The 6,164-nt window shown below is 45.3% G+C and overlaps 1 pseudogene; it reads right to left on the bottom strand.

Annotated features, from left to right (window-relative positions):
* Nucleotides 1-759: 759 nt before the first annotated feature.
* Nucleotides 760-844, bottom strand: LOC136401992 (U6 spliceosomal RNA; annotated as a pseudogene).
* Nucleotides 845-6,164: the final 5,320 nt, after the last annotated feature.

Genomic DNA, 6,164 nt, shown 5'->3' with positions numbered 1-6,164 from the left:
CGTTCTATCCACTGTGCCATCACCTGGTCAGGCTAGAGTTATCTTTAGTGTGACCAAAACTCTATCTCTGTGGTCAACAGACCTGATGCTTTGTTTTTAAGACAGTGTGATGCTGACTAGAATCTGATGTTGTACACTCACTTACAGGCTTAATGATTAAGGAAGGAAGTGAACTGAAGGAGAAAGGGTCATGGTAAGAAAGTGGAGTTGCTGCATGGTTATGCTATCTACTATGTAAACCATTCTTTTACCACTGAACTAAAACACCATCTAAATTGTATACAAAATTCCTAGGTAAATGGGAAGGTATTTCTAGATTCTCTACCCTGGTTTCCCGACCTATTTTGACTATCCTTTTTTTTTTTGAGTTAAAAATATGGAATGCGCCTGACCGGGCAGTGGCGCAGTGGATAGAGCGTCGGACTGGGATGTGGAAGACCCAGGTTCAAGACCCCGAGGTCACCAGCTTCAGTGCGGGCTCATCTGGTTTGAGCAAAAGCCCACCAGCGTGAACCCAAGGTCGCTGGCTCCAGCAAGGGGTTACTCAGTCTGCTGAAGGCCCACGGTCAAGGCACATATGAGAAAGCAATCAATGAACAACTAAGATGTTGCAACGCGCAATGAAAAACTAATGATTGATGCTTCTCATCTCTCTCCGTTCCTGTCTGTCTGTTCCTGTCTATCCCTCTTTCTGACTCACTCTCTGTCTCTGTAAAAAATAAATAAATAAAAATTAAAAAAAAATACAATTAAAAAAAAATATATATGGAATGCTTCACGAATTTGCATGTCATCCTTGCACAGGGGCCATGCTAATCTCTATATCGTTCCAATTTTTTTTTGTTTGTTTTTTTGTATTTTTCTGAAGTTGGAAATAGGGAGGCAGTCAGACTCCCGCATGCGCCCGACTGGGATCCACCCAGCACGCCCACCAGGGGGTGATGCTCCGCCCATCCGGGGCATTGCTCTGTCGTGACCAGAGCCATTCTAGCACCTGAGGCAGAGGCCTCAGAGCCATCCTCAGCGCCCGGGCCAACTTTGCTCCAGTGGAGCCTCGGCTGCAGGAGGGGAAGAGAGAGACAGAGAGGAAGAAGAGGGGGAGGGGTGGAGAAGCAGATGGGCGTTTCAGGCTGACGCTCTACCACTGAGCCAACCAGCCAGGGCCTCGTTCCAATTTTAGTATATGTGCTGCCAAAGTGAACACAAACTATCCTTTTTTTTTAACTTTTTTATTTTATTTATTCATTTTAGAGAGGGGAGAGAGAGAGGAAGAGAAAGAGAGGAAAGGGGGGAGGAGCAGGAAGCATCAACTCCCATATGGGCCTTGCCCAGACAAGTGCAGGGTTTTGAACCGGTGACCTGAGCATTCCAGGTCGACACTTGATCCACTGTGCCACCATAGGTCAGGCTCGACTATCCTTTTTTTGATAACTTATTATATTGGGTATAGAAGATATTAGTCAGGTTCCAGCTGCTCCATAAATGAATTTTGAATATCCTGTATGATTGGCATTACCCAGATAGCCAAAAGTAGATCTTCAGTATCCCTTGTTGCTGACAGACATGGGTGTGACTTGCTTCTGCCAAACACTAACAAGGAAAGGTCAGCAGAGGCCTGAGCAGAGCCAGTTGTTAGGGATGTTGGGGAGACCGTGGGGTGCAGAGACAGCAGCCCCGAGCGCAGGCGTTCAGTCCTCCTCACAGGAGCAGTGGGCAGATGGGTTTTGCTGGATGAGCTTCTGAACATGTCCTAACCCTATTCCTGGTGGGTGAGGGCCTGCATCTGTAATGCTTTGATTCCTTTTCAGCTTAAACTAGCCAAAGGGGGTACTGGGTTCTACAACTAAGAACCCTGACAGATAACAAGCCATTTTATGCTTTATTCTGACTCCTGATATTCATAAGGCTGGTCCTCTACCCATCTCCTGCCACTGCCCACTTTTTTTTTTTTTTTTTTTTTGGTGACAGAGACAGAGAAAGACAGAGAGGGGGACAGATAGGGACAGACAGGAAGGGGGAGAGAGAGATGAGGAGCATCAATTCTTCATTGTGGCACCTTAGTCATTGATTGCTCTCTCATATGTGCCTTGACTGGGGGGCTACAGCAGATCGAGTGACCTCTTGCTCAAGCCCGCGACCTTGGGCCCAAGCTGGTGAACCTTGCTAAAATCAGATGAGTCTGCGCTCAAGCTGGCGACCTTGGGGCTAAAAACCTGGGTTCTTCACTTCGCAGTCCGACGCCCTATCCACTGCGCCACCGCCTGGTCAGGCCCACTCCTTTTTCTTACTTGATTCTTTTCAAATACATAATTTGTTTCCACAATCTTTGAGGTACTTTAAAAAAATCTATTGCAGTCTTCCTGACCAGGCGGTGGCGCAGTGGATAGAGCATTGGACTGGGACGCTGAGAACTCAGGTTCGAAACCCCGAGGTTGCCAGTTTGAGTACAGGCTCATCTGGTTTGAGCAAGGTTCACCAGCTTGAGCCCAAGGTTGCTGGCTTGAGCAAGGGGTTACTCAGTCTGCTGTAGCCCCGCTGTAGCCTCCCAATCAAGGCACATATGAGAAAGCAATCGCTGAGAAACTAAGGTGCTGCAACAAAAGAATTGATGCTTCTCATCTCTCTCCCTTCCAGTCTGTCTGTTTCTCTCTCTGTCCCTGTCACACACAAAAAAAATCTATTGCATTCTAGCCCTGGCCGGTTGGCTCAGTGGTAGAGCGTCGGCCTGCATGCAGGAGTCCCAGGTTCGATTCCCAGCCAGGGCACACAGGAGAAGCACCCATCTCCTTCTCCACCCCTCCCCCTCTCCTTCCTCTCTGTCTCTCTCTTCCCCTCCCGCAGCCAAGGCTCCATTGGAGCAAAGTTAGCCTGGGTGCTGAGGATGGCTCTGTGGCCTCTGCCTCAGGCGCTAGAATGGCTCTGATTGCGGCAGAGCGACGCCCCAGATGGGCAGAGCATCACCCCCTGGTGGGCGTGCCGGGTGGATCCTGGTTGGGCGCATGCGGGAGTCTGTCTGACTGCCTCCCCGTTTCCAACTTCAGAAAAATACAAAAAAAAAAAAAAAATCTATTGCATTCTAATTAAAACTGAACTCAATTTATATATTAAAACTTGGAAAGATTGGTATTTAAAAAAATTTATGAAATATTTTATTTATTGATTTTAGAGAGGAGAAGTAAGGTGAGCTGTGGGAAGCATCAACTTGTAGTAGTTGCTTCTCAGAGGTGCCCTGACCAGGGAAGCCCGGGTTTCCAACTGGCGACCTCAGCGCTCCAGGTCGATGCTCATCCACCATGCCACCACAGCGCAGGCAAAAGACTGGTATTTTTGTTTTTCAAATAACGAGCTTTTCATTTGTTAGACTGTCTTCTGTCCTTCGATAAGAGAGACTTCAGTTTTCATTTGGTCTTGTCTTTCTTGAAAATTTTATTTCTAGATAGGATGGTTTCTGTTGTGCTGTCATCATAAGGTTTTCCCTTTTTTAAAAAAAAGATTTTATTTTTATTCATTTTAGAGAGAGGAGGTAGAGAAAGAAAGAAAGGGGGAGGAGCAGGAAGCATTAACTCCCATATGTGCCTTGACCAGGCAAGCCCAGGGTTTCGAACCGGTGACCTCAGTGTTCCAGGTCAACACTTTACCCACTGCGCCACCACAGGTCAGGCTGTTTCACTTCTTTCTCGAGGTGCTTATTCCAGGATAGGAAACTCGGTTTTTGTGTATCGGCCACTTCAGCATATTCTTGTCTCAGTGCTGGCAACTTTTATCTTGGCTTTTCCTCGTACGTATACACAATCAGGGGAAAAAAGAATCTTTTCTGATGTTATACCCATTGTCAAATGTTTGTATGTTAGTAAGTCTTGCAGAGGATAATGGTTCATGAAGTAACCGCTGCTGGTCCCTCAAAATAGATCTTCCCAGAGTAGATTCCTATTCAGCCCCCGAGACTGACCGTCGGAGTCTCCCCTGCACCCCATGCGTGCTGCCTCTGGAACAGGCTCCTGCCCTGCTCCCAGCAAGCCTGTCAGGCATGGCCCCTTACCTGGGCTGGGTCAAGCACCAGTACCCCTTTCTATACTGCCCGCTTCTATATAATACTGCATTTCTTCATTGCCTGCCATGCACCTTGTATGTAAGTTCCCTTAATCAACTCCTGATGTATTTTTTTATAAGTGAGAGGAGGGGAGATAGTGAGACAGACTCCCTCATGGACCCTTATCGGGATCCACATGGCAACCCCCGCCTGGGGCTATGCTGTAATTAACTGAGCTATTTTAAAAATTTATTCATTTTAGAGAGGAGAGACAGTGACAGAGAGAGAGAGAAGAGGGTGGGGAGGAGCAGGAAGCATCAACTCCCATATGTGCCTTGACCAGACAAGTGCAGGGTTTCGAACCAGCAACCTCAGCGTTCCAGGTCTACGCTTTAGCACCTGAGGCTGACTGCTAGGACCAACCGAGCTATCCTAAGTGCCCTGGGCCAATGCTCCAACCAGTCGAGCCACTGGCTGCAGGAGGGGAGGAGGGAGAGAACTGGGATCCTGATGCGATTAATGATGGATTTGTCAGCCTTTCTTTGGTTCTCTAGGCTCTGGGAAATTTTTCCAACACATCTCTAAGACAATGTCAGCTAGCAGGTAATCCGGTCTTGTTCTAATTTTACTCAAAATGACTTTAGTATTTCAACTATTTCAAGCTTAAAAAATTAAATTTCGCATGATTATTGGATTTTTACAAACTTCTTTAGCAGTGTCACCATCACTTTTTCTGCTTTAATTTTATAAAATGAAGTATTTTAATAATTTCCTGATACTGGCTGACACTTGCATCTTCGATGGGTGTTTTATTCTTTTTTTTTTTTTTTTTAAATTTACTTATTAATTTTTAGAGAGGAGAGTGACAGAGAGAGAGAGAAAGAGAGAGAAGGGTAGAGGAGCAGGAAGCATCAACTCCCATATGTGCCTTGACTGAGCAAGCCCAGGGTTTTGAACCGGCGACCTTAGCATTCCTGGTCGACGCTTTATCCACTGCGCCACCACAGGTCAGGCAAGGGTGTTTTATTCTTTTGATAAATTACTTGATTTTATTTGATAACAGAAATGCCTTTCCTCATTCCTCTACTAAGGAAGGTTTTCTTCCATCTTTCATTGTGGTCATTTCACTTAAAAAATTAAAAAAAAAAAATTTATTGACTTTAGAGAGGGGGGGGGGAAGAGAGACATAAAGAAAGACAGGAACACAGATCTCTTCCTGTATGGGCCCTGACCAGGAATCAAACCGACCACCTCTGTGCTTCGGGATGATGCTCTAACCAACAAAGCTATCTGGCCAGTGCTCATTTCATTTCTGACAAGCAATGAGAATAGTTGCAGGTAATCCAATATATATATTTTTAATTACAGACATTTTAGAACAGAAAGAAATCACTCCTAATCCCCCAATCTTAGGTGACTGACAGCTCTTGCTACTTTGCCATAAACCCTCTGGTGGTTTGTCAGGAAGTTTGCAGCCCCTCAACAAACTTCACAAGAAACCCTGCCCTAAGCTGGGCGCTTGCTGCTCTTCTGAATCCCTCGGGGAAGCTCGTCTTGAGCCTTGCTATCCTCTTTGCTCGTGAAAAGACCACCGTGTCATGTACAATACACTAACGCAACTCTGGGGGCACTACTCACATGCAGTCACTGTCCCCAAACATTACAATTTCCCAACACATTGTATGACTTGAAAAGGAGCACCAGGTAGGCTGCCCTGACACCATTCCAAGATGAGGTTAGATGTTACCTGGGACCCTTAGCCGGTTCTGGCATCAAAGAGGACCTGTGACAATTGGGACACTTAACAACAGCTATTTTCATCCATGGCTTTCCCCCCTTGATCCTGTTACCAAACAACAACAAAAATCAAGTTACCCCCAAGAACTCCACTGGTAATGTTCTATTTTTTAAGCAGAATGCTGGTTTCAGGTGTTCATTTTATTATGCTATATAATTTATGTACATGTTACATATATATATTCATTTTAAATGCTTTGACACAATAAATAAAAAAGGAAAGCACATATATACAAAAATGAATGTATTATCATGGGGATGACCTTGAATTTGCTTAAATTTTTCTTCAAATTAGTCTCTTCATAAACCTCAATACTAGAAATGATTATTAGTCAGC

The sequence above is a fragment of the Saccopteryx leptura genome, chromosome 3 (genome assembly GCF_036850995.1).
Source record: "Saccopteryx leptura isolate mSacLep1 chromosome 3, mSacLep1_pri_phased_curated, whole genome shotgun sequence".
Classification (NCBI taxonomy): domain Eukaryota; kingdom Metazoa; phylum Chordata; class Mammalia; order Chiroptera; family Emballonuridae; genus Saccopteryx; species Saccopteryx leptura.
The sequence above is the reverse complement of the archived record's forward strand: the minus strand, read 5'-3'. Positions and strand labels throughout refer to the sequence as shown.